The 12,581-nt window shown below is 40.8% G+C and overlaps 1 long non-coding RNA gene across 2 annotated transcripts; it reads left to right on the forward strand.

Annotated features, from left to right (window-relative positions):
* The first annotated feature begins 10,469 nt into the window (after positions 1-10,469).
* LOC141817692 (uncharacterized) lies at positions 10,470-11,493 on the forward strand. 2 transcript variants are annotated; one of them, XR_012600853.1, is made up of 3 exons: positions 10,470-10,556; positions 10,937-11,071; positions 11,425-11,493. It is a non-coding gene; the product is annotated as an uncharacterized LOC141817692 (long non-coding RNA). The 2 variants fall into 2 exon arrangements; XR_012600852.1 differs by having other exon boundaries at positions 10,481-10,664.
* The last annotated feature ends 1,088 nt before the right edge of the window (positions 11,494-12,581 follow it).

Consider the following 12,581-nt stretch of genomic DNA (forward strand, 5'->3'; position numbering starts at 1 on the left):
CCCCCCTCTAGCGAACGCATCGATCCCAACAGAAACTCGTCTTATAGTCCAAATATAAATAAATAACAATAAAGATAAACATGACAGTAATAAAATTAAGACAAACACTTGACGCCACTCTGGAAATCCTGAGCGCCTCGCACTCCACCTGGATCTTCTCCTGTTGCAAGCGTCTGACCCCATTTGCGTTCAAAAGCACCACTAGTTGAAGAGGAGAACTTATGAATTTATTTTTCCCATCTATGCACGTTCACCTTCTTTTATAGGGCACTTGAGTCGACTCCAATGAGATCTGAGTAGACTCCAATATCCTCTTTCTCCACGGGCTGGATCAGATTTCTGCCTCTCGAGTCGATTCCAATCCTGCTCGAGTTGACTCCATCTTGAGTCAACTCAAGTAACTTTTTTCTTAGGTTTGAAAGTCCTTTGAGAGAGCTTCGAAACACATCCGACCGTGTCTCGTTTTGAGTCCCGAGTTAAAAGTTATGACCTGTTGAAGTTGGACTCCTCATATGTTGCCCTTGCATTATAGTTCCTGTAAGACAAGTATGCAAACAAAGCAACACAACCTACCCTTATTTTATGGGTCTAACTTCAGATTTCTACCGAAATCCTGGGTTAGTCTGACGCCTACCATTCCACTCCGGGAATGCGCCCTTACTCACTCCACTCAGGAGAATTTACCTTTGCCAACCAAGTCCTCCTGACTTGTTGGACTTTTGCTCGGCTCTGTCCTTAGCCCCCAGGATTTGTGTTGTGGCTTGGTCCTCTTTAACCAGCCCAGACTTCTGTTGTGACTCGATCCTCCAGATCAGTCCAGACTTCTGCTGCGACATGGTTCTCCAAACCAGTCCAGACTTTTGCTGCGACTCGGTCCTCCAGTCCAGCCCAGACTTCACTTGGTGCTTCGACTCTGCCAAGACTTCTGCCTGATCCTCCAAACCAGGACTTCCATTTGCCTAACCTACAACTAGGATTTTCCCTTGCCTAGCTTCATTTACCTGGACTTTTCTTGCCCGATCGTCCAGATCAGGACTTCCATTGCCTAGTCTAACAGACTTGGACTTCTCACTAGTCCTCTACCTAGACTTTACTTACTTCCATACATCCAAACATCAAGTCCTGTATGGATCAACCCTTGGTCAAACTAACAAGACTTAGGTGTATTGTCAAACATCGAAACCTTAGGAAAAATCTAGTGCTTCTTGCACCAACACACTAGAAGCCCAAGCCCATCAAAAGGCATAAACTAATTCCTCCTCTAGGTCCCTATTGTAGCCTCTGGATAAAGCCTCATATCCACCCCAACAGAATTCTGTTAATCTTAATAGAATTTGGTTAATCCTCAATAGAATTATGTTAATTTTGTTATCCAACAAAATTCTGTTAATTATGTTATTCAACAGAATTATATTAATTTTGTTATTCCAATAAAATTCTGTTAATTCTGTTATCAAACAGAATTATGTTAATTTTGTTATCCAACTGTTAATTTTATTATCCAATAAAATTCTGTTAATTTTATTATCCAATAAAATTCTGTTAATTTTATTATCCAACAAAATTATATTAATTCTGTTAATTTTTTCTTAAACTTCCTAAGATAGCAAGCCTATAAAAGGAGAGGAGAGGAGGCAGCTCAAGGACAACTAATCCTCTTATTTCCTTGATGAGGGCCGACGGCAACATCTTCATTCTCCCTTGATTAGGGCCAGCGCCCCCTCTTGTTTTACCTCTCCCTAAACTCTCTTCAAAAGCTTGCTAGGGCCGGCGCCCTTTCCTTCTTCTCATCTCCTTAAGGTCGGCGCCCAAGCAAAGTGAAAAGGAGAAGAAGAGAGGAAGAGAGAAAGGCATCTCTAGCCTTTGTTCTCCTTGGTGATAGGCGGCTTGGAAGCAAGAAGGAAGAAGATTGGGTGGATTCTCTTGGTAGATCATTACCCACACGACGTCCAAGAAGAGGAGAGGAATACAACAGAAGATCAAGAGGTCTTCAGGTAACGAATATCTTTTATATAATCTACAAAGGAAAGGTACAACTATTTTATTCTGCTGTGTAGTTGATTTCTTTGTATGGATCCTGAATACCAACACAAGAGTTCCAACGATCTTATGCTTCGATCAAGGTGTGTTTCAATTGGTCAAAAACTTGCTTGATCAATCAAGCATATGTTTGATCGAAGATGTAAGTTGCTTGGAAAAGTTCCATCCCTGTAAAATTTTTATCTGGCAGAAATTGAACAGGACAAAATTCCAGGCACCTTCACTCACCACCTGGCCATAAGATATGGCGGCCAACAATGCATAATACCCTGTGGCCTGCTCCGCTTCCTCCCTCACTTCCTGAAGCTACCTTAGATACCTCTCCATCGCGTTGTTAAACATGACTATTCAGGAGTGTCTGAACCAGAATATGATAGTGCGCAAAGTGACTGCGGAGAGTGGTTGGATACTTGAAATTCTTTCGACATATATAATCCCGTAGATGACTTGATCACCGCCTGATCATGTACCCTATTGCCATCCGTCGTACATGGATCTGTGTCACCCATGACTATTGGGCACGAAAACCAAGAGTCTACCATCATACTATGCTATGTCTCTAGGTATAGCGTTATCAGTGTTTATTAGGTACAGACGGTAAGGCACGTAATTGTTGGGATCGGTGCGTTCGCTAGAGGGGGTGAATAACGATTCTTTGAGTTTTCTGCAAAGTTGTTAGTAGAAGCGAAAATAAAACACAGAAAGAAGCACAATCGTTAACCTGGTTTGTTTACTTAGTATTCACCTCAACGAGGTAACTAGTTCAAGGATCCACACACTCAGATGACCTTTTCACTATAAAAATTCTCCTTTTCAAAGCACGCTTCGAAGGTGGAGAAACCCTCACAAAATCAGTCTCTTCCTTTCAAAAGATGTAAGTGAAGTTTGAGGAAGAAGAAGAAAGTTTTTATAGAGTCAGAGTTTTTCCAGAAAGATAAGAAATGAACTATATGTTTCTTCAGCGTCGACTTCTATTTTTATGTATTTTCGTACATCAGTCGACTGCTCCAAAGGTCAGTCAACTGATGGGCTTCAACGGCTCTTTAATCTGCGTTTAATTAGCCAGTTGTCACCCCAACGGTAGTCTATCAGTCGACTGGCATCAGTCGACTGATGGACTCAATGATTTTTCTGTTTGATCACTAGTCGACTGGTGAACAGTGCCAGTCCACTGATCCATCTAAAACCGCTATGTGTGCTTTTGATCAACCATCAGTCGACTACATCAACAGTGCTAGTCGACTAATCAAGCTGAAACTCCTTTTCCAACTTCTTCTTCAGCCCTTAGCCTAGACGCATGCCTTCAAATGCCTTCCACAAGCCTCGTGCCCTTCCTTGCATTAGCTTGGGATGTTTATCTCAGCTTCGTCGTGCTAAATCTTCCTTTGCCAAGAGGTCGCGCCTCCGGGACTTCATCCTTTGCCAATAGGCCTCGCCTCTGGGACTTCATCCTTTGCCAAGAGGTCGCGCCTCCGGTACTTCACCAAATGTCAAGACACCATTCATAGACTTTCTTGTGGACTCAAACCACACAAGTTAGATCACCAACATTGCCTAACTTAAACTCATTTTAGCCAAACATTAAAATTCAAATCACTTGGGGCAAGATTGCACCAACAGTAATGACTCGCGTTAAGCCGCTGGTCACATTCGGTATCAGAGATGTATGCAGAGTCTCATGAGCGCTGGACGAAATATCATACTTGTCTCTACTCAAAGACTCATTTAGTTATGAGTGAATGCTCACAGTGGTTACGACTACTGGATGCCTATGGTCGGCCATCTCGGCGGGAGTTAGGATTGTCGTGGAGCTGCCCTGTCTAGTCAGTCGGACTGTGCCTCCTTCGACTAGACTTGAGTGGGAGGCTTGTGATACGGAGGGTCTTTTAGGGCCTGACGTGGCAATAAGATAGTCAATAAGCCATCCGACCTGGCAAGTCAAGGGTCAATAGTCAGTAGTCAAGGGTCAATGGCTAGACCCTATATGACTGATCCTGTCTCAGATTTCATGTGGCTTGGATAGCCCAGCCTCCCTGTTGCCCGGCCATCCCTGCCTCCATGTCATTTGGCCATCTTGGCCTCCCTCCCTACTGCTCGGCCACACCGGCCTCCTTACTGCTCGGCCACACCGGCCTCCATGTCACTGGGCCATCTCGGCCTCCCTGCTGCTTGGCCATCTTGGCCATCTCGGCCTCCTTGCTGCTCGGCCATCCCGGCCTCCATGTCATTTGGCCATCTCGGCCTCCCTACTGCTCAGCCACACCGGCCTCCATGTCACTGGGTCATCTTGGCCTCCTTGTTGCTTGGCCATCTTGGGCTCCCTGCTGCTCGGTCATCCGGCCTCCATGTCATTTGGCCATCTCGGCCTCCCTGTTGCTTGGCCATCTCGGCCTCCCTGCTGCTTGGCCATCTCGGCCTCCTTGCTGCTTGGCCATCTCGGCCTCCCTGCTACTCTCAATGTCATTTGGCCATCTCGGCCTCCCTGCTGCTTGGCCATCTCAGCCTCCCTGCTGCTCAGCCACACCGACCTTTATGTCATTTGACCATCTCAGCCTCCCTGCTGCTTGGATATCCCAGCACCCGGTTATTTTAGCCTCGCAAAGGCGGGCTCGACTGGTCCTCTACATTGGCTTACCTTGCTTGGCCCTACCTCGATAGATCAGAGCTCGCTGCACCACTCCGCCACGCCATCTCACTAGTGTCCTCATACTTTCCTTATTTGAAGGCAGCAGCATGACGCTCCGCTACAAGACACGCATACATGCGAGCCTCACCATAAAAGGAGGACGGTTATTAAGCTGTTAGGCTTATACCTGCTCAGGTTGCTATTCCCCGCTAAAGGACAAGGATGATTCGCACACTCAAGTCACCCGCCAGTTACTAGGCCCGTAGGTTCTGTCCCCTAGATGCTGGCATGTCTGTGCACTTGTCAGGAATGTACAGAGTCTGTCTCCTCAAATGCCTCGCCTCACAGTCATCTACCTCAGTGAGTATAAAGGCTTCCCTGCAGGTATGAGAAAGCTCTCTGGAATCTTCTGCATCTTCAAGCTTTTACTGCTTCTTCATCCTCTTTGTTCTAGTACTGACTTGAGCATCGGAGTGGCCCCGTCGAAATCTTCGGCGGCCAGCTAACCCCCTTGGTTTAGTGTCTTTCTTTCCCAGGTTCCCTCGATCAGCAAGGTTTCTCGCGGTCTAAGTAGCATAATCTTTGACTAGTAGCTTGACCGTCCCTGGTATCTAGCCGGAACAGTGAGGTTTAGAGAACGAAGATAATGAATGTCTTAGGGATAAAAGATGGTGAGTTTTTTTTTTCAAGGGAATGAAGAGAATGAATGTGTTAAGGATAAAAGAGTTGTATAAATGATACTTGCTTTAGGATTTTAAGAAAATGAATTTGTTATGGATAGAGGGTGGTGTGTGTGTGTGTATATATATATATTAGCATGAATGCAGCATGACACTCACAATTGCATGTATATATATATATATATATATTGAATAAATAATGGAAGCAAAGGAAAAAAAATTAAAAAATTGTAACCTTGTTAGGGGATGTGATTTTGAGGTGTTGAAGAATCTGATGCTTATAATTACGTAGTGATGATGGTTACAATGAACTTTACTCATGTTGAGGGGATTTAGATTCGAGCTATTGAAGATTCTAATACAGGGTGTTATAGGATGATGATGATGGTGAAGTTGAACCTTTTTCCAATGCCAAATTGATAGAAACTTGGGGCATAACTCATAGGGAATCAAAGAAAAGAATGAAAAGGATGAGATGATTACTTTAAGAGATCAATATTCAATAATCAATCTGATTTGATTAAATGATATTATTTATTTCTAAAATTATAAAATAATTAAATGGTGGTCTCTTTTCAATTAAAGTCAAATGGACACCTTATTTAATGTGAACTGCTCAAGATACCCTAACTTTATGTTTGGTTCAAAAATTCTGTGTTTCTGAACTAGGTTTAAGTTCTGAATCAAGTTTAAGGATTTGCATCATAGTTCACTGCTACACATTGTAGTAACTACCTCCTAGTTTCTATAGTAACTACCTCCTAGTTTCTACATGGTCTATTATGATTAGATAATGTTTATTTGAAATGCAGTGAGTGTCATGGAGTCCTTTTTATTTTGCTAGTTAAAATGTTATTTTAACCAAGTTATCACTCTTCAATAAGTAAAATCAACATAAGTTAAAGACACTGTGTAAAATACCGAAACCAAAAAGGGGTTATTTGTAATTTAATAATAATAATAATAATAATAAGGAATAAATAAAACAAAAGAGATGAAAAGATTCGTCTCGTGAAGACAAATCCAACGAAACTGGTTTGAGTCAAATCGGAGGTCGTTTGGTTAGTAAACCAAGCGAACCAAAATTGAACCCGGTTTGCTATAGTAACCGGTTCAGTCGTATAATAAACCCTAGGTTTTAAAGTTGGTTTAGCCCAATAAACCTAGTTTAAACGGCGCTGATTTAGATTTAACCAGTTTAGGTTACTACTTATTCCTCTTTAAAACAAAAACTCGCAATTCCTTTTTATTTCCTCCGTACGACGTCGTTCTCTGCCCGACGCCGCGCCTCTACCTTGCCCCTCTTCTCTTCTCTTCCTCCTCGCTATCGCCGCCTCCCTCACCAGTCGAAGCCGACGCCGCTGTGCCCTCCTTCGCCGTCGCCCCTGTAAACCAGCATCCTTCGCCGCCGCCCTCGCCACCCAGACCGAGACCTCACTGCGTCGCGTGGAGGAGAAGCCCTCTGTTCGTGTTCAATCGCCGACCACTGCCTTCTTCCCTTCTTTGGTTGCTGCCCTGTCACCGCCCGTTGCCGTGGTCACCCCTTCTGCCACAAGCCCAGCCGCCACCGCACGCGCAGCTCAGAGACGCCGCCTCCTTCGTCGGCAAGCCTAAGGACAAGTTGATTAGGGTTTTCTTTGGTAAGTATTTTGATTTGCTGTTGGGATTTGTTAATTCCTTTAGCTTGTTCTACTCCAGTAATTAAGAATTTACGAATTTGGTTCTGTGGGATCTCTGTTGGGGGCTAGGTACTGAACCTTGAGATGGACTTTCCGTGTTGGGTTGGTGGGATGGTTGCGTGTTGTTGAAAGTGGGTAGAACCATTAGATTGGTTCGGTTCTGGTTTAATGCTGATGGTTAGATTGAACTTTAGGACTAATCCTAGCTAATAATGGTTTTATTTTTAGGATAATTCAGGTTCCGTTAAAATTGTAAAACAGATTAGCTTGTGTTTGATTAGGGGATGGGTTTAATTGTGTTAATTGGTTTGGTTAGGTTGTGAATAAGATAATTGATTAAGTCGGGTTAATTAGATCAAGATTTATGCCTAATTAATAAGGAGATTAATTTAATTAGATGAATAATCAATTACTCAGTTATTAATTAATTAAATTGGATTTTGTTAAAGTATGTTGATTAGGTTAGGTTGAATATAATTAAAGCTAGGTAGGGATTGATTGAATCAGATTTTAAAGGCTAGGTTTAATGTTGAAACTTATTAGAGGTTATTGTGCATTTAAAGTCGGTTAAAATTAATGGATTTAGGATTTCAATTTATGTTGGAGGTGTTGAATCCGGGTGTAAACTAAGGGGTTATTTAGATTAAATCGGGGAATTTAATTACTGTATATTTAATACAGTATCAGTTTAGTAAGTATTGTTTTGTTATTTAATTTCAGGACCTTGAGTTGATTGGTTCTAGTATACTCGGAGCTTACGTTGGGGGTTCTGGTTTCACTATCATCTGATTCAGGTGGGTACTCCTGTGTTTGGTTAGCATAGGACGTCTTTTCATAGTGCATGTTCATCTTGTTACTATTTTATCTCTTCTGTTGTCTTCCTGTTATTTGACGTAGTTCTTTAGATAATACCCTTGATATCCATGCTTGAAACCTACTGTTGACCTTGTGATGATCGGTTGATTCCATATTGATACTTTTGTAACTATATCATTTATCCTGTTGACACATGTATGATTCATTACCTGATTCATGTTGTATAACCTTCAATGGATTTATCTACTGTAGACCTGTATTACCGTTGTGTCGTTGATCCATGTTGACCTCTCATTATTCCTGATAAGCATGCTAATTATCTGTAGCTACTACATGTTGGAATGATCATCATGCATTCATGATAGTTGTAGATGTTGCGGACAGCATTGTTGGCTGTTCTTGTTGGCTCTGGCCCTGCACCGTGTAGTGGTGTGATCAGTGGAAAGAGCCTAACTTGCACTATTGTTGGGTGCAACCAGGACTGGCTATATAGCCCTCCTGTTACACTGCCACTCCCCACCAGATTACGGTGGTTTGTGTGTTGGAGTCTGTGCAGTATGTCTTGTCTGACCCCTCAGTTCACTGTGCTCTGGGAGGGTGACTGGGGAATGCAGAGTGCGGACAGAGACTTGCATTTGTTTGCGATGGTTGCTGTGTGTTTTACATGCATTGTTGGTAGGATTATTGCATAGTTTAATTTATGCATCTGATTTCGACTGTTGCACTTGTTTGCTATGACTGTTGCATTTGTATGACATTACATACATGATTATATATATATACCTGTTGTCATATATTCTTCTTCTTTACCATTCAGTTGATATACCATGCTCGACTTCCATTAATTACATGCTCACATGTAACTGATATCCATATCTGTTGTGTAGTGCTATTCTTTCCTTATTGTTCTCGTTGAGATACCATGCTTGATTACCATGACCTCTGTTATCTGTTGATATTCATATCTGTTGATTAGTGTTTACTCTCCTGTTTATCTTTTCATGCACTTCGATATTCCTGTATCCACTGAGCATTCAATGCTCACTACCCAGACCCTGGGGATTATTTTGTTTTCTCCCCAGGTAGCAGATAGGTTACTTGGAGCTTGGAGTTTCGGTCGACTGCTGCTGTCTCACATCAGGAGGTTGTTGGTAGTAGTATAGTTGTTTTCTTTCAGTTATGTTTCGCACTCTGAGAACATGTATTTTTGGTTTGAATTGTAGTCTTGGTTGGATTTATCATATTACAGTAGTCATGTCGGATTTACGTTGTAGTTATTCGTTTTGTTGGATTTACGATGTTTCTGTTTCGTAGAATTTGATTATGTTGAGTAGTATGCATGTGTTAACTGTTGTGTGGTCGTGTGGCCTTATTCTATATTTGTTTGCATTTGTGTGTGTCTATTGGACATGTAGTCCTATTTCCGGCCGCCTGTGGCCGTGTATTTGTGCATGTATTTAGGGAATTATCATAGTTACTGGGGAGATGCTGTCGAAATTTTTCGGACGGCCTTCTCGGGGCGTGACACACTGTTGTAGAAGCTAACAATCACCTGCTATATATTGTAGCAGCTACTCACTAGCTTCCAAGACCGATTATGATTAGATCATATTTATTTGAAATATAATGGGTGTTATAGAGCCCCGTTCATTTATTTTCCTTATTGAAATATCGTTTTAACTAGGTTATCACTCTCCAATAAGTAAAATGAAAATGATATAATGATCATGTTGTAGAAACTAGCAATCAGTTGCTAATACGTTGTAACAGCTACCTGTTAGCTTCTACATGGTCGGTCGTGATCAAATAATATTTATTTGAAATGTAGTGGGGGTGTCATGGAGTCCCATTTATTTGTTTTACTGATTGAAATATTATTTTAATTAAATTATCACGCTCCAATAAGTAAAATTGACATAAGTTATTGACATTATTGTAGAACCTAGGTGGATGTTGTGGAGTCTCATTTGTTTATTTTTCTAATTGAAATATTATTTTAACTAGATTATCATTCTCCAATAAGCAAAATCAAAATGATATAATGATCTTATTGTAAAAGTTAATAATTAGCTGCTACGCTTTATAATAGCTACCTGCTAGTTTTTATACAATCGATCATGATTAAATTATGTTCATTGGAAATATAGTGAATGTCATAGAGTTTCCTTCGTTTGTTTTGCTCATTGAAATATTGTTTGAAATAAATTATCACTCTCTAATATGCAAAATCAAAATGAAATAATAATCTTATTGTAAAAGCTAGCAACCAATTATTACATATTGTGCAGAAGCTACCGCTTCTACATAAAATGCGAAATTTAAATATGGTTCAAAAATATAAAATTTTTGAATCAACATAAAATAAGAGTATTATAAATAATTTATATTAAATGAGGTGTCTATTTGACTATAGTTGAAAAATTAAACGCCCATCCAACTATTTTGTAAATGATGGTCCTTCCGATTTTTACAAAAAAAAAAATTATCTATTTTTAAAAGATAACATTTAAAGGGTTGCTCTATTCAGGACTGTACCACATTTTCAAACCCTAATACGAAGGATCGGAAGGAAGAAGCTGCCCGACGCAGTTATAGACAAGGATGCGTGGAGGGACGGTACAGGTCAACTGGCATGACACTCAGCCGGTTCTGACCCTAGATTTCCACCCCCGCACTGGGGTACTCGCCACTGGCGGCGCCGACCACGATATCAAGGTCCTGATCTTCTACACTTTCCGTCGATCCTCCATCTGGATGTGCTAAAGCTGCTACTTTGTGCATTTCCGAGGAGGATTCAATAATTCTCGGCATCCCCCTGTCACAGTAGCTTCATGCTCTAAAATGCGGTTTTTGACGTATTCCTGTCCTTTGTTTAATTTAAGGACAAAAGCGTTAGTTCTGGTTAATTCACAGTCAAGTAGTTTATAATTCCTTGTCTTTTTCCTGTGAAATTGATCAAAATTGGAATCTCTTCCTGCTTTTTTGATGATACTGTACCATTTCTCATGCAAAATTGTTTTGCTCCTAGCTTTGGTAATTGTATGTCAGCAATTTTTCAACAAAATGAGATACTGCTACCTTCTTTGTGGTTTCAGCTGGGGAACACACAAGAAGACTACCACCATCCATTTTCTTTCACTTCTTAAGCTATTTCTCCACATCTGAGCCTGAAAGCTTGCAGCTTTGGGGTGTGCACTTGGATACAAACGCTGTTGGTCAGTTATTGCTTGGTAATAACTAATGTTTCTGTTTGTTATCCCCCACTGTTAGTGGTTGATGCGAGACCCTAAGGCTAGATTTGTTGAACACGTGGTTTGCCTTGTGGTTTTTAAAAATATCTTAAGTGCCTTATGATGAGTTTTTATCTTCAAGAAGTACTACTTGTATCACCTTGAGTACATCTCTTTCAAAGTGAATTACCAAAGAAACTGACACACCTACAGTATCCACAACATGATAAGCTTTGTACCTTTCTGTGATTTTTTTTGTCTGTAGTGTTTAATATTTATGAATTGAAACTCTTGTATTTTGAATGCTATTCTAATATTTGTTTTGCAATTTATTGAAATACTAATGACTACAGCTGTGGCTTCTGAAATCGGGTGAATCAGAAAAGCAACTTCCAACTGTTTTATATCAGAACAGTCTTTCGTACCACTGTACAGCTGTCAATGTGTTGCGGTTCTCTCCTTCTGGTAATAAATCATTGATGGCATATCAATTGTTTGTTATTGAAGCAACTTTCAATCATTCATAGGGTTTATCAAACTGCCATTTGACTTATAAAATGCTGGTTAGAAGTGTTGGACCTATGTGCAAATATGTATCTGATACAGGTATACTTGTGATATTATGTGATATCAATAACATCTATATATGGTACTGGGGGGTACCTAGGGTTATTCATCAAGGAATGATTTCCCCAAAGTAATGTCATATTAGAGCCGCCATTCTTTCTCACATAACTTTACTTCGGATCATCTTCTCAATATCTCCATCTATATGAACTCCCTTCATGGACGTTCTTCTCTTCTCCCTTTTCTCATGTGCATTGTATTCTTCTCTTTTCATGCATCTTGTGCTTTCTTCATGAGTGTCCTGCCCGCCCACAAGCTCTTGCGGATTAAATTGGTGACATGTGCAATCTATAATTGTCTAGTCCGTCTGTCTATAATGATGAGCATATATCTATTTGCCTATGACACCTGCAAATGTTGCTCCTATTTGACATCCTTTGTGCGCAGTCTTGCATTCTCTGCACACATCCCTGCAAAGTCTTACATTTTTTGTGTAGTTTGACTTGTTCTACAAGCATCCACAGTAGTTAATCACACCAAATTGTTTCTCTGCCCACAACAACAATACTCTAAAGCCCTAGAATCCCAGTGAACAACTCAAATTTAAGAAAGCTCTCAAATGTTAGAATCGTCATCTTCTACATCCCCAATGCCTCTGACTATGACCTCTAGTCTTTTAGAATCCATGTTGATTACCACCGAGAAGTTGAATGGAAAGAAGTATTCTTCGTGGGCTGTAATTGTTTGTGTGGGTTATGGGTTAGGGGAAGTTGGATCATCTCACTACATGAGAAATTGATACTCTAGAGCCTGTATGGGCCATGCGGGAGCAAACTAATGTGCAGTTTCATGTGGTGGTCTATTAATAGCTTGATGACTATTTTTTAATGTTACTTCTTGTGTTACGAGACTTTGACACAGGCTCAAGCATTGGATATGGGTG

The sequence above is a fragment of the Curcuma longa genome, unplaced genomic scaffold (assembly GCF_044706935.1).
Source record: "Curcuma longa cultivar G26 ecotype Majalengka, Jawa Barat unplaced genomic scaffold, ITB_CL_G26_1.1 contig_21578, whole genome shotgun sequence".
In the NCBI taxonomy this organism is placed as follows: domain Eukaryota; kingdom Viridiplantae; phylum Streptophyta; class Magnoliopsida; order Zingiberales; family Zingiberaceae; genus Curcuma; species Curcuma longa.